Genomic DNA, 21,580 nt, shown 5'->3' on the forward strand with positions numbered 1-21,580 from the left:
GCGCTTGCCATTGTCTTTCTGCTCTTTCCTCTTCTAACCACAAAAAGAAAAGAAAGAGGAAGGTCACTTCTGGAAGCTTAAAGCCAGATTTCCTCTGGAAGTCTATCTGGCCAGTTAAAATACGTCAGTCTATTCAGAGACCCAAGGAGTGAAATAGAATGCCCTTACCCTAATAAATGTGAGTAAATAGCTACAGGCTATTTGACCCCAGATCTGTCAGAAGCCCTGAAGCAGAGAAAGGGAGAAACTGAGCTTCTCAGACCCTTTTTAACACTGGAAACTTCATCTAAGAAAGTAAAAGGTTGTTTTTGCAAAATAAGAAAAGTGGGGTTAGGTGAATAAGTGATTAGGACTAAAATTGAAGTTTAATAGGAGAAGGATATTTAATTTGCCCTTGTGTATTTTTTATTTCTTTCTATTTTTCTCTAAAATATACAAGAATCATACACAATGATTAGTGATTTTAGTCATGACCTAATAATTCATGCTCTTATTTTAATAATCACATTTTGGAGGAATAGCAGTATAAATAATCAGATTGCTTGCCACTTTGGCATGGTTAGGAAAAGGTTTTGTTTGTTTGGGGAGGTAGGGTGCTATGGAGAAATAACCCATTTACCTGGTGCCAGATACATAGAATATGCACATGGAAACTGGGAGGAAACAAACACTTTCTGAGCAAGTTTACACACTCAGCCATGGTGCTCCGTCTGTGTCATACTCAGTTCTCTGCCTAGCGCAGTGCCTGCCACCATGTAGGTAGCCAGCATCATTTGTTGGATTGAATTATAAAATGAGGTCATTTCCACAAAGAGGTTTGTTGTCTAATCAGAAGACAGAATGCAAACCATGAAAAATTAAATAAATACAATTGGTTTTATTTTTGTGTATTTTTGTATTGTGTTTGAATTCGTTTTCTTAATTATAAAAACCTTTTTACTGTTAGGATTTTTTTTTTTTAGAAAAGACAGTGGGTACACAGGACATAATACAGATATTGCATTTATTACCTGAATTCTCACTCTCCAAATATTCCCTGTAATGACTTGGAACCATTTTTACCCTACATACATTACTCTAATTGAAAACCTTCGATAAAGTATTTGCATGCTGGGGCCAGTAAAAACTCATCATTTGAACACAAGTCTGGGCAAGAGGACTCAGGATGCCCTGCAGTCTATCTTAGCTGTTTCCCCTGCAAGACATTTCTCTCCTGCTTGCACAGATGATTGCATTGTTTAAACTTGTGTGTTATCGCCATCATCTTCCCCACATTGTTAAGCGAAAATGCCTTCTAAGAAAGTGGAAAAGCCTGTGAACCAAGTACATGAACCAAAGAGGCCTAGAAAAACCCAATCACTAAAAAGAGAGTTGAGAGTGAAAAAGCATTTTGAGAGAAAGAGAATGAATAGAAAACATAAGCAGGTAGAAAGGACAACGTAATACGTATTGGCTATTGAACAATATTGTTGCAGAGCATTAGTCTATACTCACTAATGAGTTCATTAAATACAATTGTTGTTTTAAATCTTTTATCTTTATATTTCAGAAATCCTCCATGGATTATTATATAGATTTCTAAGAGGGTTTTAGGGATAAATGGGGGAAATTGGTTGGGGTTTTAGGAAATGCCTTTTTAAATTTTTCTCACTTAAAAATCATAAAATATGGGCTCAAGCTATTTGAAATTTCAATATCCAAAATATTTTCAGGAATAAATTGGGTTTTTAACACAGGATGCCTGAGGTCACTGAGTGAAAACAGAATTAGATAGTGTTATGAACAAATCTGTTTTAGAGTTTTCTTATCTAGAAAGGTCTTTTAAACTACAAAGAACTTAATATTTTTATGTTACTTAGAGATATTTGGCAAATATATGACTCTAGATAATTTCCAAACAGAACTTCAAAGCAGTCCTGTGATGTTGAAATAAAGTTGGAATCCTAAATAAAATTTTTTAAAAATACATTTGAAATTTTTGATATCTTTATAAACTCTTCTCTCCCTAAAAGAAAAAAATATTGAGTGTGGAAGCCATAGCTGGTCCATGGACCATTGTGGCTGTTCCTAGCTAGTTTCTTTATCTCTAGTTATCCCTATCCCTCCCTGTTCCAGTGGTCAGCACAAAGCTCTCAGAATTTTCTAGCAAAACACTATTTAATCATAATAGCTTCTGGTTGAGGAAACATCAACTTCCCATTTCTTTTCATGTTGGATTGAAATGTTTCTTTCCAATCATCAAGTTCCCACCACATTGCCAAGTCTCCCCTCAATGTGGGACTGGAAATGAGACCCCTAGAAAGCACTATTGGTGGAAACATAAAGGCTGTTTTCTTGGTGAAGGAGAATCAGAAAAAATGTACTCTACTCCTGGGTGTATATGGAGGATGAATACATCATTTACTGGTAACCTTTCTGAAGCCCAACTAAAATTAGAACAAAGAGAATTTTTAATGAACAAACTACAAAAACAATGAGTGAAGGAAAAAATCAATAATGGTAAAATATTGGAAGTTTGAAAACATATGGAAAAGTGGTAATTGACTAGGAGATCCTTAGAAGACTGAGTCCTAAACCAGCCTTAAGGAAAACTGAGAAACAACAGAATTTTTACTTCAAAAAGCCTCCAAAAGCTCAGAATTGGTGTGCAAAATCTCTAGGAAGTACAGGGTAAAGTAGAGGTTAAAAATGAACTGATTGAAAATATCTAGGAATAAACTTAACCAGTTAGGTAAATATCTATATGCTGAAAATCATAAAACATTAATAAAGGAAACTGAAGATGATTCAAAGAAATGGAAAGCTATCCTGTGCTCTTGGATTGGAAGAATCAATATTATTAAAATGGTCATACTACCCAAAGCAATCTACAGATTTAATGCAATCCCTATCAAAATACCCAGGATATTTTTCTCAGAACTGGAGCAAAAATCTTAAAATTTATATGGAAACACAAAAGACACCAAATTGCCAAAGCAGTCCTGAGAAAAAAGAACAAAGCTGGAGGTATAACCCGCCCAGATTTCAGACTATACTACAAAGCTACAGTAATCAAAATAGTGTGGTACTGGCACAAAAACAAACTCATAGATCAATGGAACAGAATAGACAGCCCAGAAATAAACCCACGCACCTATAGTCAATTAATCTACAACAAAGGAGGCAAGAATATACAAAGGAGAAAAGACAGTCTCTTCAACAAATGGGAAAGCTGAACAGCTACACATAAAACAATGAAATTAGAACATTCCCTCACACCATATACAAAAATAAACTCAAAATGGTGTAAAAACCTAAATGTAAGACATGACACCATAAAACATAGGTGAAACACTCTTTGACATAAATTGTAGTAATATTTTCTTAGGTCAGTCTCCCAAGGCAAAAGAAATAAAAGCAAAAATAAACAAGTGGGACCTAATTAAACTTAAAAACTTTTGCACTACAAAGAAAACCATCAACAGAACAAAAAGACAACCTACAGACTGGGAGAAAATACTTCCAAATGATGTGACCAACAAGGGGTTGACATCCAAAATATATAAACAGCTCATACAACTCAACATCAAAAAAGCAAGCAATCCAATCAAAAAAGGGCAGAAGACTTGAATAGATAGACATTTTTTCCGAAGAAGACATACAGATGGTTGACAGGCACATGAAAAGATATTCAACATCGTTAATCATTAGAGAAACACAAATCAAAACCACAATGAGGTATCACCTCACATCTGTCAGAATGGCTATCATCAAACAGTCTACAAATAACAAATGTTGGAGAGGATGTGGAGAAAAAGAAACTCTTGTACACTGCTAATGGGAATGCAAATTTTTGTAGCCACTATGGAAAACAGTATGGAGGTTTCGTTAAAAAAACAAAAATAGAACTAACATACAATCCAGCAATCCCACTCCTGCATATATACTTACAAAAAGCAAAAACTCTAATTCAAAAGATACTTGCACCCCATTGTTCATAGCAGCACTCTTTACTGTAGCCAAGACATGGAAGTAGCCCAAGTGCCCATCAACAGATGACTGGATTAAGAAGATGTGTTATATGTATATATACACAATGGAATATTACTCAGCCATAAAAAAGAATGAAATATTGCCATTTCAGCAATGTGGATGGACCTAGAAAATATTATGCTTAGTGAAATAAGTCAGTGAAAGACAAATACTATATGATATTGCTCATATATGGACTCTAAAAAAATAGTACAAATGAATGTATACACAAAACAGAAACAGACTCACAGACAGAAAACAAACTTATGGTTACCAAAGGGGAGAGGGAAGGAGGGAAGAGGGACAAATTAGGGGTATGGGATTAACAAATACAAACTACTATACATAAAATAGAGTTTTTAAAAATGAAATGATTGGTTGAAGATCAATTTGGTTGAAGAAGCAACCCCAAATTTGAAGATTCCCAAATTTTTATCTTGCCCCCCTTGTCCCATCCTACCATACCATGAGAGACTGTCCCTTCTAAACCACAGCAAGATGCCTGGAGATTTGGTGACTGAAGGATATAAAACAAAGAGTCTCTAGACTGTCAGACACCAGCCCTTGTTCAGGACAAGTGAATCATTCTGAAAATAGGGGCATGAACTGAATGCTGGAATGCTCACCCAGCTCACTTCTCCCACTAGTTCCCAGGTTGCAGGTAGCTAGGATTAAACACTCTAGGCAGGAGAATGGAAAATCTTCTGGGGCCTCTGGCAAACACAAGAGGGAAGGTCTGAAGCTACTGATGCCAGTATCTTTTGGGTTCTCCAAAGATACATCCCAGCCAGAACACTCCCACAGTAGAGACCACAGTTGACAAACCAAACCCTCTCTCTCACAGCTTACAGTCAGCTTGCTGGTGCCCCACTCATATCAGATAGCAAAGAAAGCCTCTGTCATGAATTACATAAACCAAAACAAAAAAGCAAATAAACAAACAGGAAGAAAAAAATAAAAGCAACTTGGAGGAAATGGAGACCATGAAGGAAGAAGAAAATTAAAAAAAATAAAAAAGGAACAATCCCCTATATCCTCAGAGAAATAAGAGAAGACATTATGCCCATAAAACAAAAATAAAATGCCAAAAAACAAAAAGAAAAAAAGAAACAACATTTAGAAAACAAATTAAAAAGTACTCTGGAAATAAAAAAAAAAATTCTAGTAGAAATTAAAAATGTAATAAAAGAGTTGAAAATCACCCAGAATAGATTAAAAACACGAGATGGAAAATATTATTAAAAGGATAAAGCCAGAGGACTTGTTTCAAAGTCCAACATCGAAAGAACAAAATAATTCAAGATATTTTCCCCAAATGGATGTTACGTGTTTCCAGAAAGAAAGGACTTATTGAGAACCCAGCATTATAGCTGAACATAGCCCATAAAAGGTACATTAAGGCTTCTCAGAGTACTAAGGAACGAAGAAAATATCCTACAAGTTTCCAGGGAGAAAACATGTCACATCCGAAGATCAGGAATTGGAATAGCTTTGAATTTCTTAACTGCAACGCTGGGAGCTAAATGACAATGGAGCAGTGCCTTCAAAATTATAAAGGAAACCAGTTTACAGTCAATAATTCTATCTGTAGCTAAACCAAGTGTGAGAGTGGAATAATGACAATTTCAAACATATAAGGTATGAAAAAGTTTGCCTCTAGTATGTCGATTCTCAGAAAGCTGGTGAAGAATGTGCCTGTTACAAATGAGGGAGTAAACTAAGAAAGAGGGAGATGGGGCACAGGAAACAGGGAATCCAGCACAGGAGAGGACAAGAGAATCCCTGGGGTGATGGTGAAAGGAGAGCCTAGTAGGAGAGCTGTGCTTCAGGCACTGGGGGCAGCCAGTCCAGACAGGAGCAGATTCAAGTTTAGGATTAGTACAAGAAAAAAAAAAAAAATTGAATTAAGAAAAACAACCAATCTAAAAGAATGAGAAAAAAAAAAAGAAAGAAAGAAAAAGTAGTACAAATAGAAAGCATAAAATAAGATGATAGAAATAAATCATAATAAATGTAAGTGGACTGAAAACTTACCAACTAAAGGGCAGAGGTTATTAAAATGGACTTAAGAAAACTCAACTTTATACTGTTTACAGAAGGCACATCTTAAAGTAAAGACAGAGAACTGTCAAAAGTAAAAGGATGAAGAAAAATCTTTCAGGCAAATATTAATACAAAGAGAAAGCTCATGTAGCTACATTAATATCAGGCAAAACATACTTCAATACAAAAAGCATTACTAAAGATTAAATAGATTAAATGTTTCATTCACCATGAAAATATAAAAATTCTATTCTTTTTTATATCTAATAATATAATTTCAAATATATAAAGCAAAAACTGATAGAACTACAAAAAGAGCAAAATTCACCTACCCAGTGGAAAATTTTAGTACAATTCCCTCCAAAAATAATCAAGCAGTAAGAAAATTAGCTAGAAATAAAAGAATTGAATGACATAATTAACACACTTATTCCAAAGGCTGTATATAGAACTCTGAATCCAACCCTTGGCAAATACACATTGTGCTCAAGCACACATGGAACACTTATGAAAATTAAATTTGTATCATTAGGCTGGTAAGCAAGTCTCTGTAAGTGGGAAAGCTGTCATATCATTGACACTATGTTTTCTGACTGAAATGGAATTACGTGTGTTATTTTTAAAATAACATAACAAACCCAATATGTTTGAAAAATTCTAAAACAAACTTCTGAAAATTCCATGGATCAAAAAACAAACCAAGGTAGAAATTGGAAAATGCATAAATTCAAAGAACAATAAAATAGTATATATAAAGATATATGTAAGGAGCAAAGTTGTTTTTAGTGAGAATTTTACAGATTTTTATGTTTATTTAGAAAATAAGAAAGAATGGAAATTAATGAGCTAAGAGTCTTAAAAAATTACAGAAAAACAACAGAATGCACACAAAGCCAAAAGTGGGTATTTTTGAAAATCTTAAAACTGACTAGATTTATTTTTTAAAAAAGAAGGAAAATAATATTAGGATTTAAAAATCATTCATAACTATAGATATGAGATAATTTAAAATATTAAGAGAATAATAAGAACAATTATATCCCTTTAAGTTTAAAAACAGTTGAAAAGGAAAATATTACATACCAAAACTGACTCAAGAAGAAATAGGAAATCGGCACACGACTGTAACTGTTAAGTAAATTGAATGAATCATTAAAAACTGACCCCCGCACTTACTCAGTATCACTCACAAGACTCAGACATTTTAGTGGTGAGTTCTATAGAACAGTTAAGAAGCAAAAAATTCTAATTTTATACAAACACTTCCAGATAATAAACAAAGAGGCAGCAATACTAACCAATTTATTATATATTTTTAATACAACTTTAAAGCAAAAGTATACCAGGACAGTAAGAAAAAGAATAATAACATATTAACCTATTGCTAAACAGAGGTGCAAAATTCAAGGCAAAATGCTAGCAAACAGAAGCCAGCAATGTATTAAAACTCACAGTTACATTCACACATACACATACACACAAATGGTACAAAAGGGGGTCTTCAATTGTATTGATAATGTTCTATTTCCTAGGGTGAGTGGAGGCTCACAAGTTCCTTACATTACTCTTTATAGCCTTTTTTATGCCTGAAATATTTCAAAATATATTTTTAAGCAGCTAAAAGGCCTTTGAGATATAACTGAGGATGTCCAAGAATTGGCCTATTTTAAACTGAAATGTTAATGTAATAGTTTCTGGAGACATTTAAAGACTCATAAAATGTAGTTTATCCATGTGTTATTCTCAACTCTTAATCTTCTTTTCTCCCCAGAAATATACTGAATTTCCTCTATCAATGTAATATATCTTCAATGGGATGTATGTTTTAATTTTTCCTCTCAACTTTCACCATCTCCTTAGCTTATAAACATACTCAAGCCTCCACTATCCTTAATAAATTAAAAAATGAATTCCTATCACGGTTACCTGCTGTGAATTCCTTGCCTCCCCTCTTACCAGTGTTCTTGGAAGAGCAGCCTGTACTTCCTTTCTTTAACCCATCACTTCCCCTCACTCTGCAAACCACTGCAATCCGGTTCCTGTCCACTTTGGCAGAAGAGTTCACACTCTGGTCTCAACAATTGCTTAAAAGTCAAATTCAAAATAACCTTCCAGTTTAATAGACCTCTGCTGTCCTTGACGTTGCTGATCTCTTCCTCCTCCCTGAAGATCTTTCGTCCCTTGGTTCTGTGATGCTCTACTTTCCTGGTTCTCACACCTCTCTATTCTGCTGCTATATTCTTCACAACCTCTGAGTTGTCACCTTTGTTATAAATCAGGAGAACAAATGCGTGTGGGAGTATTTCTGAACTCTCTATCTGTTCCGTTCATCAGTTTGTCTATCCTTGTTCCAAAACCACACTGTCTTAATTACTGTATCTTTATAATTCATCTGGATCTAGACTAACATAAGGTCTCCAGCTTTATTTCTCTTTAAGATTGGCTTGGCTATTACTGGCTCTTCGAATTTTCACACACATTTTAGAAAATTGCTTTTTTTGAAGTGTTTTGCCCCCTAAATCTACCCCAAAATTTTTCAGAAAATTTTGAAATTCTACAGTCTGAGAATATCTAACCTAGTTATTCTTACTCATTTTAAGGATTAATTTAGGGGGCAGTTTCATCAGAAACCTTCCTGTCTTCCCCACCACAGATTGCTTAGCTTCTCATTTTATTATTGTCCCATTTACTATATTATTAAGTGATATAAATATTTAATATATTATTAATATGAGACATAGAAAAGTAAACCTATCTGTCTTCCACACAACTGGCAAGTTTTTAATTTGGAATTCAAATCCAGATTCCAAAGCTTGATTTTTTTTTTCACTATTTACTCTTCCTCGTCTAGTGACATAATAGTTAATCATGGGATTTAAATTTAATTTGTTAGAGATTTGATGTTTACTTTTTTTTAAATTAATTTTTTATTTTATTTATTTATTTATTTTTGGCTGTGTTGGGTCTTCGTTTCTATGCGAGGGCTTTCTCTAGTTGCGGCAAGCGGGGGCCACTCTTCATCGCGGTGCGTGGGCCTCTCACTATCGCGGCCTCTCTTGTTGCGGAGCACAGGCTCCAGACGCGCAAGCTCAGGAATCGTGGCTCATGGGCCTAGTTGCTCCGCGGCATGTGGGATCTTCCCAGACCAGGGCTCGAACCCGTGTCCCCTGCATTGGCAGGAGGATTCTCAACCACTGCGCCACCAGGGAAGCGAAGCCCTTGATGTTTACTTTTTAAAACCAAGTGAATTATTAACTTTATAGAAAACAATATTTACTACCTGTAAATAAGGGTTGAAGATAAACTTTCATTTTTTTAAACACCTTATCTACATTTTCTTATTCTAAATAAAAATATTGTTTAAGGGCTTCCTTGGTGGTGCAGTGGTTAAGAATCCGCCTGCCAATGCAGGGGACACAGGTTCGCGCCCTGGTCCAGGAAGATCCCACATGCCGCGGAACCACAAAGCCCATGTGCCATAATTACTGAGCCTGCCCTCTAGAGCCCACGAGCCACAACTACTGAGACTGTGAGTCACAACTACTGAAGCCCGTGCACCTAGGGCCCGTGCTCCACAACAAAGAGAAGCCACCGCAATGAGAAGCCCGCGCGCCCCAACAAAGAGTAGCCCCCGCTCGCCACAACTGGAGAAAGCCCACGTGCAGCAATGAAGACCCAACACAGCCAAAAAAATAAATTAATTAAAATATATATATATATATAGTTGAAATTACTTATTGCCCCAGAACACGTTGGCATAAAACAAGTATTTAATTATATTCGTGAATTCTGTGGGTCAGGGCTCAGCCCAAAGGTCTTGTCTCTGCTCCACCAGGCCTGGGACCTCAGTTGGGAAGACTGGAGTGTCTGGACACCCCTTCGTTTATAGATCTGGTGCCTGACTGACAGGCAGGGCTCCACTGAGGCTGTCAACCAGAGAGCCTAGATCGGGCCTCTCCTTGTGGCTTGTGGTAGCTGGCTTCCAAGAGAGGGAGCATGTCAGGAGAGCAAGCATCCCAGAGAAACAGGAGGAAGCTGCAGGGCCCTTTCTGATCCAGTCTCAGAAGTCACACAGCAGCCGTTCCATCATACTCTACTGGTGGAAGGAGTCACAAGCTAGCTCAGCTTTAACGGGAGGGGACATAGAGCCTGCTCTCAATGGTAGGAGTGTCAACAAATTTGGGGCCATATCTTAAAACCACCAAAGTTTATAAAAATTTCTAGACTTTAATCATGTTTTTGATATCTGCATGCTTGTTTCTCTCTTTACTGTTAGTATTGGGTCTGAGAGTGATACCTGTGCAGTATCCATAGTTAGATCCATTCTGCAGGAGAGATGTGACAGCTCCACAAGATTTCCCATCACCCTTCACATCAGGAGGATTTGGGGATGATATTAGAAACAAATTCTAAATCTTCCATTCCTCTCTTCTGGAATTTTCCCATTGGCATAGACTGTGTAAAGGACTGGCCTCGTGTGGTACCCAAGAGATAGAACAGGGAGTGTTTCCCTGACTTGAGAAATTTTCTTTTAGATTATGATAATGTGTCATATATGGGGAGATATCTAAATGAAGATCAATGAACATTTTAGTATTTCACTTGAATAGTAATAGGGCACATTTCTTGAGCACTTACCATTTGTCAGCACTGTGCTCTGCACTTATTTGATCTTTTAGCATTCTATGCCCTTGCCACTCAGAGTGTGGTTCTCAGATCAGCAGCATCTACATCACCTGGGAGCTTATTAAAAATGCAGAATCTCGGGCCCCAGCCCGGACCTCTTGAATGTGAATATGCATTTTAACATGTCCCCCAGGTGATTCGTGTACACGTTAAAGTTTTAGACCTACTGTTTGATGAAGTAGGCACTGCTACTATCTGCCTGGAGAAACTTGCTGAAGAGTGCATAATTTGTGAGTTAGCAGAGGCAGAATCCAAAATCCAGGTTTGACTGGCTCCAAAACCTGCGCTCCTAACAAATGCTCCAAAATGCCCCTCAGTAAATTTCATCATCGTATTAGCAAGGATGTTGCTATCTGTTTAAAGGGAGGTTGTGAAAGTCTTCAGTGATTCTGAGAAAGAGGCTCTTGGGACAGGTTTCTCTACCAAAGCAGTATTACTCCATCACTCCGCAAATTATTTGGCCCTCTGTTTCCCCTGCTAGATTGAGAGTTCCTTAGGAGGTGGGACTATTGCTCTGTTTTTACATCTCTAGAAACTAACACAGAAGCTGGCATGTAACATATGACTTGTTCCTTACATGCTCATTAATGAATCAACAAATGGACCTGTCTGTTCAAGTGAGTTGTATAGATTATGGACAGTTAACTGGGAGCTGAGGTTATTTTGCAGTAAAAGAAGATGCAGGGTTTTTTTCTGGGGTTTGCTACAAGCCCAGAGTTTCAGCTGCAGAAAACCAAAGCACAAAGCTGCGGCTCTTGGCTTGTCGGTGAAGCTTATCTCTCCATCCAGGCAGCCCCCCATCCCAGCCAAGAAATGGACTTCCTTAGAAAGTTCTCCTTTCTTTCCCAGCTTCGGAGCCCAGCTTCTCTGTGGCTATAATTAACCTCCACATGATTTATGAAGGACAGGACCTGTGAAACACAGAGAAGCTTGATCATAATCCCCAGATTTCTGTGGCCCCTCAGTTTCTAAAGTTCTCTTTTATGTATTCCATCTCAACTCTTCTTACTGAGAAATCTAGAGAGAGAAGAGCATGTAGACATAGCAATGTCTGGTGGTTAGAGCAACCAGATGTCTGCTTTTTGAGGGACAGTTTCCATTATGCTTGCTCTCCTGGCGTAGTTATTAACAACATCTTCTTTCACTGTCAAAAACGGTCATGTTTGGATGATAAATTATATGGTCCCCCTAGTCATTGGGACCTAGTGATGGTCCTGAAGTTACTTCAGGAGCCAGAACAGGGCCAGCCCATCATGCAGGGAACTGCTTTCTGGACTGGTAAGCCATCGGTCATTGGTTGTTTCTCAAAGTGTGGTCTTCAGGTCCACTGCTTCAGCCAGCTTTGGAGTTGGGTATCCACGCGGGTGCCCGGGGCCCACCTTGGTCCTCGTCACTCAGAACCAGGTGGCCTTTTCCCTCAGGATCTTAGTCACTCTAAGACACTTAAGACACTCTCTACTGTAACCTTAGTTTACCTTGAAGACCCCTGATAACCTTCTGTGCCCCCAAGCACACATCCTTCCAACCCTTTGCACCTAGAATTGTTAGTTTTCAGGTTCCAGACCTCCTGCTTCCCACCAGCCTTCAGCGGTGGCCTGGTGTCTGGTCCCCACACACCAGAGCACTATTATTAGGTAGTAGCGTCAGAAACTAGAACTGCAATCCCAGCGGTCCTTTGATCTCCAGAGAGAATCGCCGGAAGGGACAGCCCAGCCTGAGGTTATATAGTCCAGCTCTCTTTCCTCTGGGCTCCGGAGGCCTGAAGGCCAGCAGGAAGGAGCTGGACTATTCTTAGCCAAGGTGTGGGAGCCTGGCAGGAGCTTCAGGCACTGCCCCAAGGGTCAGAGACAGGAATTGGCCACCCACTCTGGCTGCTTCCCCTCTCTCCCTTGGCTGCCCCTCACACAAGGAAATGACCCCCACGCTCCCCCTACCCTGCAGCAGCTTACGGCTCAGACACAGGCCACCCCCTCAGTCCCCTCAGCGGCAGGCGTGGCTCAGCCTCCCTCTTAGAGGGAAGCTTCTGGGTACAGTTAGAGCCAGGAGGTGCCTCGGTTCCTTCACTGAACCCTATCACTCTACAGATGCCAGGACTGAGCCCCACAGAGGGACAGGGATTCGTTCAGGTCCACCTGGATGTTTAGGGTCTGAACATCTAACCAGTGTCGGGTGGGGTCATAGGCTGTAGGAGCTATGAGATTGGGATAAGGTTTCCAGATGCCAGTCAGAAGACGTGGGCTCTCTGTGACAACATTTTCACAAGCCCTCAGTAAACTGAAGAAAATTAGGGTAAGATCACCAGCACTTCAGGACCTTCCCACCCTTTCTCCAGTTCTAATCCTCTGGCTTCACTCTGGGGTCTTCAGGTGGTTGCTGGGCTAGCTCTCCTAGGTCAACACATGCTCAGAGGAATCTCCCAGGCCCCATCCTTACTGTCCCCAACGAATCTTCTCAAAGTTCTTCTGTTTGGATATGGCCATCTCTGGAGAAAACACACATCTGGGAAGCAGCTGCCTGGCCACTCTCACAAAATCATCTCTGTCTGATGCAGTTGAAGCCAGAGTGGAGAATAGGCGTGGAGGTCTAAGGAAAAACATGAAGTCTGTCCAAGATGGGATCTGGGTAGAGTGTCGGGGTACCACCCCAAATGTTTGGAGCCATGCCTCCAGGGTAGCCACTGGGATTCCAACTGGCCTTTGTGCCTTCCTCTGATCCCTGCAAGACCAGATGTGTCCCACAGCTGTGTACCATCTGCTACCCCTTACCCCAAAGGAAGCTATAGTTTGGAGGTTAAAGACGTGAGGAGGAAGAGAGTGACTCTTCCTTGGCTCTGGAGGGTGAGTTATGGGAATAAGCGTCTAGACTTCCCACAAAGCAGGCAAATGGCCTGACATCCATCTGCACAGTGGCTCCCCCAAAACTCTCCAGGCATGAGAAAAAATTTTAAAGAAAAATCAGTATGCTGGGGTTTCCAAACTCTTTCCCTACTAAATGTTTCACAGACTCTAGCTTAGAAACTTTACCTTTCCTATTTATTCTACTCTCTGTCCCTCTCCCTTCCTCCTCACCCCAAACACTTGCACCCCGAGTTCCCAACCTGGGTCATGACGAGTCTAACAGCATCTAGTCAAGCTGACATCCAATCCTCCCCAAAGGAAGAGAACTGTACACCCATCCAGCAGATGATGTTATCGGCCCCTCCCTGAGCTCAGAAGCTTGGTGCAGCCCAGACATATGGATCTTTTTAGAGACTCATGCAATTTGGCAATCCTGTTTCACACCCTCCAAGCCCTGCTGCTCTGACACTGCTCTGCTGGGACTGCACCAGCAGAGGGAAGGAGTGGATTCATGTAGGCTCTTTTATTCTTGTTCTTCCCTTGTCATTTCTCCTGGCAAGTGTCTACTCGATCTGGAAAACACAGTTGTTTCTCTCCAGGTCCAGTCTTTGGCTGAAAACAGGAAGGAATTGAGAGAGAGAGAGACAGAGACAGAGAAAGGAGAGAAGAAAAGAACACAGCAGCACTATTCTGGTTAGTTTTCCAAGACCAAAGGCTGGGAACCCCTCAACCAACTACATACTTGGTCTTTCTCCTCCCCTTCTCCACTGCCAGCCACTCCTGGAGGAGCCACTTACGTCCCCACGGTCTGTGTAAACAGCACTGCTGGTCCTTGCAGCGCTCGACCAGAGCACTACATGTTGCCCCTCTGCCCCCCATCACATAATCCACCCTGAGGCTCTGTGGGTACATTCAGCCTTGCTCTGTGTGCTCAGAAATGATGGAAAATTCTTCTGCTGAGACGAAAATATGTCCCTGCAACTTTGTGGGCACACTTGCCCCTTTCCTTCCCCAGCCAGACACACAGGAGGCTGCCATGTCTTGAAGGAAAGGGAATGATTTTGCTGCCCTGGAAGAAAGAACGACTTCTCTGCTCAGAGACCAGAAGTCAGAACTGCCAAGGAAAGTGTTCTGGCACTCAGAGGTCTGATTCTCCCAGCGCAAGACCTCCAGTGACCCCCCAACTGGGGAGTCTGTAAAATTTGTACCCTAAAGAGTAGGCCATCTTGGATGAAGATGTCAGACTAGGAGGGGTCCAAAAAATTCACAGGAATTGGGCAGTCCTTGACCCATTCCCCCACCCTATACCTCCAAGGTGGTCTCTTCGAGGCATAAGCCTCACTCAGAAGATAAGCAGTGGGAAAAGGGGGAAGGGAGGAATGTTCCCAGAGTCAGACCCTGACCAACCACCTTACTTTATGTGATGATTTCAAGACAGAAAAGACCTCTATATAAAGTGCAACAGTCAATAGTTTGGGACAGATGTTTCCTTTCCAGCCACATTTTCCTGCCCCAGGTTAAAAATAATCACCCTCTCTGTTTTGGCCTCCATCAAATGTATGTCATTAAAACTGTCCATTTGGGTTTCCAAAGACAAAGACTGATAGGTTCCTGGATTTTACAGCCTGTTGGCCCATGAACTAGATGCAGTATCGGGTGCAAGATGATTCCAGCCCCTTGAGGCAATTCTTGGACCCTCTAGTGAAGGAAATTTCTTCCCTGCTCCTACCTTTAGGTAGCACCAGGGAGAGAATTTCCAAATGAGGAAGCACAGTTTGCCAAGTAGCTCCACTTTTGTTACTCCAAATAAATCCTTCATGTTGGAATTTCCTTGAATCCATTACACCCCAACCCCCAGGGTAGCCTGGACCCGCTTTGGTACTCTGGCTTTAATGGAAATATAAATGTTGTCTGGTAGCACTCATAAGTGAAGCTGAGATACGCCTGCACTTGCAGGAAGATTTATTGAAAGTCTAGAAGAGACAGAAGGGAAATAAGCAGAGGCAATATCAGAAGCACAGACACACTCACATTCACAGACCATGGATTTCTGACCCTTTCTCAGAGAGCTGCTTCCCAGGGCTTAAAAATTCTTTACCCAAGTTGCCCTCATCGCTGACATATCCACTCTTGTAGCTAAGCTGTTTTCAGTTATCATGTGGCTGCTCCCTCAGACGACCCAGGTCCTAACAAATCTTAAGAAAAGAACTATAATAATTAATAATTGCCGCAGCTTTTTCCTTTTCACAATGAGAATAGCGTTATTTGTTATTTTTGTTTGTAAAAGTAATGCACAGGTATTGTAAAATAAAATAAGGTCCATGCTGCACACAGAAGTGAAAAAGATGAAGTGACATTTGCCCCTAACTCTACCACCCAGAGATGATCATTGAGTATGTATGTGATGCATGTTATCCCCTCACACCCTGACCTTTTTTCCTTCCCACAACAAAATAGCATCACACCGTGATGTGCTTTTTCCTCACTTACATGTCACATCACCAGCTCTTAATAGCTATAGCAATGCACAGAAAAGCTGTGGATTATGTGCAAGTCTAGATGAAACACCATGTCCTTCTCTCTTACTGAGAAGCCTGTCTCTTAGGAAGCAAAACTGGGATGGCAGCCCTGGGCCAACATCGAAGGGAAGGAGAAATGAAGGACTGCATTTTATGCCTCTTTACTGAACATCATTACATTTTTGCCTTTAATGATATCCCAAGGGGCCTATGAAAGATGCCAACAGATTATCTTGGGCGCCTGCACTGGTTGATCAGCCCAAGCTCACTCCCCTCTAAGGAACAGCCCCACCTACTCAAGTGCAAGAGAGAGATGTTATCCCAACATAAGAATACTCTCCAACCCCACTTGAAATATATATATATATATATATATATATATATATATATATATATGCGCAATTTGAAAACATTTGTAATTTAAATTTTTGTAACAAATTATTCACAAACAAGTGATGATATGAATGAAAATGAAGGTACACTCTAAATATTAGAGTATAGATTAACAAGATAAAAGGACTTTTATCAATAATAATTTGAAAACTTTAGTAAATAAATAAATTCCTAGGAAAATAACAGTTTACTCAAGAGGAAATGTTTTAAAACTGAGAACTCTTATAACAATTAGAAAAAATGGAAATAGCATTTTTCAATGGTCCCACACTAAATATCAGGCCCAAGTGATTTCATAGGAAAGTTCTAACAAATCTTTAAAAAAGTGATAATCCCAATCTTACAAAAACTCTTCCTGGGACTATAAAAAAAGAAAATATTCTCCAACTCACTTTTTAAGGACTTCATAACCCCAATACCAAAATCAGACAATGACACAATGATGAAGAAAGAAATACAGACCCATTTCATTTATGAATATAGAAACAAAAGCCATAAATAGAAGACTGCATTAGCAAATTAAATTCTACAGTGTATAAAAATGATAATAAGCCATGACAAAGTTGGGTTTAATGCAAAGTTGGTTTAATGTTAGAAAGTCTATAAATGTAATTCACTAAACTCCCATATTAAAAGAGGAAAAACTATACTTCTCTTCAATAGATGTAGATATTTTTAAAACATCATACATTCATTATTTTAAAAAGAACTCTTTTAATAAATTAGGAATAGAAGGGAATTTCTTTAGCATGATATAAATAGCACATATAAAAAAATTAAGCAAATGTAGTCCTCAGTGGGGAAACATTAGAACATTACCCTTTAAAATCTGAAATGAGGCAAGAATGTATAAGATCACCCATCTTTCATTCTTGTAGCAGATGTTCTTGCCAGTACATTAACTTAAAAAAAAAAGGAATTCAAAGGGAGAAGAAAAAATAAAATTATCACTATTTGTAGTTGATATGATCATTTACATAGAAAACCCCAAAGAATCTACAAATACTTAGAAATAATAGAATTTAACAAGGTAGCTCAATAGAGGATTAATATACAACAATGAACTGTCATTTCACACTCCAGCAACAAAAATAATTAAATAGCAGATACTATTTACAACAGTATTAGAGGACATCAATTACCTAGGAATAAATCTAACAAAAGATGAATTAAAACCACTACAGGGAAGATCATAAACTTTAAAGAAGAACCAAACAATGGAGAGCTATGCCAACTTCACTGAATGAAAGATTCCATTCTCTCCAAATTAATCTACAGGGAAATTTTAATCAAAATCCAAAAGGTTATTTTGGGGAGGAATCTGATAAGCAAATTCTAATTTATATGGAAGAGTAAAGAGCCGAGAATAGCCAGGCCACTTTTCTGAGAAAAATTTGAGTTTTCACTTGACCTAACCATATCAGGACTTATTTGAAGCTGCAGTAAATGAGGCAATGCTAAAGGCCCTGGGATACATATGGTGACCAATGAATAGGGAGCCCAGAAACAGGCACATATATATGAAGTGTTGACACATAGCAGAAATGGCATTCCAGATGAGTAAGGAAAGGATAGACTATGCAGTAAATAGAGCTGGGCAAGTGTTTCTCTGTATAAAAAATACATGAAACTGGATTAGTGATAGTTATTCACCCTGCATCTCTCAGTCCCAACCCCACGCTTCTATACTCTTCTCTATAATGCAGGGTATAATGTGAGAATATCCAGTTCTGCTACAGAGGACAAGGAAAGCAGACCGGATGGGTGAATTTCATCAGATGTACTAATTATAGGTGATAAGTAAGCAAGTGATTTGTGAGACATAGGCAGAAGTCACATGTGCTAAAAATAGGAGCAAATTTGTAATCTGTGAGACATGCAAAAATAGAATAAATTGAATATATTATAAAAAGAAGAGACCAAACAAAAGTGTTACTTACAGGTAGGTAGAAAGGAATAGAAAAATCAAGTCATGAGTCACCAAGTGTAGAGATCATGCCTCCTCGGGCTGACAGCCAGGTCATCCCTAAGTTGTCTACCTATTGGTAGACATCATTCTGCCTCCTGTATGCTCTGCCCCATAAACGCTGACAAAAGGGATGGCTGCCCAGAAGAACACTTATGAGCTGTGTGCATAAACCTGCCACCAGACCAACTTGGCCTTGCATCTCCCAGTAGAGCAAATATATGTTGGTTCCAAGCATCTTCCACCTACTGATCCTTTAACCTCAGTGCTGGTCCTCAAAACTGCACTACTGGAGCAAAACACAAGATTCAGAGAGTGTGTGGTCCTTTCACCCTGCTTGTACCCATCCCAAGTGGGTTAACTTACCCCAACTCTTTCCTCTTGGTTCTAGCTGTATGTTTTAAATAGATTCAGTAACCTTTGTGATTTGATCACCATAATTTGGTCTGAGCCTTCTTGGTCTGTGGCCTCTGTAGCCTGCCTAGAGCACACTGGAGGTTTCCACTGCATGAAGCCAATTTCCCACAAGACACTAGGGCTGGGAATCTATATGCCACATTTCCCAGGCTCCCTTGTCAGCTGGTTTCTGGTTATGTTCTGCCAAGAGGAAGCACTGGAGAGAGACTGGCAAGTGGGAAGAGGACAGAAAGGGCTCACTTCTGACCTCAGGTTCTCATCGCCTCCCTCTAATATCTGTACACCTCCACCACCAAGCATCTCTCTTTGCCAAACTGGGCTCCAAACCCTGAAAGCTTTCAAAGACCCAAGACAAGTTAGCAATGTGGGAAAAAAGTCTTGGTTCCAAAATATGAAAATGGAAAATCAAAATGAACAAATGTTTTATTAAATGCCTCTAAAAGGTAAACTTAGCCAACTTGTAAACTGCAATTCAACTCTTTAGCACTTGTATCAGTATATAAATGTAATAAAGCTTGAATCACAAGAACAAAATGAAGACTATATCATAAAACTCAAAAAAATTTTAAATAATTTCCCTTATTCTTTTTACATCAAAGGAGTTATATTTAACATGGGATGAGGGTCTATTTTAAATGGATTGATACGACATGTGTGTGTTTTGGGGCTGGGGTGGGGGATGTTCAATGGTAAGGGTGGCCATGACCTAGAAGTCTATCAGGGCCCAACAGAGCCTCTCACTCTATAGATTTCTGCTGCATCTGACACAATGTGCAGTGTAGGTTTATTTTTTTTTTCCTAAAGTTTTTTTTTTGATGTGGACCATCTTTTTTTAAGTCTTCATTGAATTTGTTACCATATTGCTTCTTCTTTATGTTTTGGGTTTTTGGCCACGAGGTATGTGGGATCTTAGCTCCCCAACCAGGGATCGAACCCGCACCCCCTGCGTTGGAAGACGAAGTCTTAACCACTGGACCGCCAGGGAAGTCCCTGTGTGGTGTAGTTAACATCTTCTTTCAGCAACAGCTCATGTGACAAAGCAGGGGAGCAGAAGAATTGAGGGGCAGCCAAAAAAGGCTAGAGCTTTGAAGCCCCTTGCTAGCTCAGCTCTATGTGGCCTGTGAGGAAACGTAAGGCTGGGGCCCCAGGGCAGACGTGTGTCCAATGGCCAGAACCTGAGTTTGTGGGCAGCCGGGGCAAGGTTATGTGTGCTTGGAGTCATGAGTCTCAGTGGCCCTGGAAAATAGAAAGAGTGGTCAGTTATCACCTAGTGTCATGGTTCTGGTGTCATCCATAGTCTTGTAGTCCAGAGAAGAACAGCTCTGGTTTCCCAGAAGAAGTGATTTGTCAGCCTCCAGTGCCTCCTACTCCTATTTCCCTCCCTGAAGTCTGCCATCCACTTTGTACCTAACCTGTCTTTGTTCTATACCAGGGCTTCTTCAACTTTAGCGTGTATAGAAAAGAGTGCCTATTAAAAGCACAGATTCCCAGACCTTACCCTTGATTCTGTGTAGACCATGCTTTGAGAAGCTCTGTTTCATAGGATCATTGTCTCCTCTGCCCCCAAAGCTAGTTAAGAAATTCAGGTGCTAGGGACAAGTTCTTGCTCCAGCTAGGGCAGACAAAGGGCATTTGAAGTAACCAGAAGAATTTACTGAGAATGAAGGAAGAGCCGAGAGGGCCAAATTGGTTTTCATATGGGGTTTTCAACCCCACATTTTGTTCACAACCTCTCATTGGGGGTAAAGCAGATCCAGCTCCCGGAGCTGAGAGAGCTGGGGGTCGGTGGAGGGCAACTCTTTTTCTCTGTTCATTGGGAGTTCCAAGGACAAAAGCCTGATTTTAAAAATGTATATTGTAACCCTTTCTGTCCCCATCTGCAGGCCCTTGAGATCACAGTGTGGTCAGATCTGAATCACCATTTGCACTTTGAAACAGATACATACCATACCACCATGTTCTACCAAATCTGCATCAGAAGCCTTTGGTTTCATCATGTGATGAAAGGCTTTGTTTCCTCTGTAAAGGAAAGTTAGGCAACATATTCAGAATGGGAGTTTCGGGTTGCTTTTAGACCTGGACACCCTTCTACTTTCATAATGCTAGGGGGTCTGCAGAGAAGTAAATCAGAAAAGAGCAGTGCTGGGCTTTCCTCTCTCTCCCTTTCGGCTCTGTGGAGCAGACATCATGGAAGAGACTGGACTGGGTATTTGTAATCATGTGATCCCACTCAGGAACTCAGGGCATAGTCTCCAAGACTGTGCCTTCTCTTACCCCCTCCCGGTGCCGTCATCTGCTCCTCCTGGCTCCTCTTTCTTCCAGTATCCATCTCTTCAATCCAGTCCTTGACTAGGCTGACTGCCCAGTTCAAAGTTTCTGTAATTCAGTTTACCAACATCCAGAACAACTCGCGAGGAATACACAGCTCCAGGATCAATTAGGTAGAAGAGGGTGGAGCCAGGGGAAGTCTTTTTTTCTGATAAGAGAGCAGGATGAAGCCCCTAGAGTCTCAACCCTAGGACTGGAGAGAAGGAATCCCAGGTGCTAGGGCGAGTCCTTTGTCTTTATGATGATGGTGACAGTTAGGATAAAACTATGTGGGAAAATAGGAACAGTCACAGGAAATAACCCTCCAAATTAAAATAAATAGATCTTGTAAGAAAAATTATGAAAAGAAAGTGAATAATTACTGTCATTTATATGTCCTG

Source organism: Balaenoptera acutorostrata, chromosome 1 (assembly GCF_949987535.1).
Source record: "Balaenoptera acutorostrata chromosome 1, mBalAcu1.1, whole genome shotgun sequence".
NCBI lineage: Eukaryota > Metazoa > Chordata > Mammalia > Artiodactyla > Balaenopteridae > Balaenoptera > Balaenoptera acutorostrata.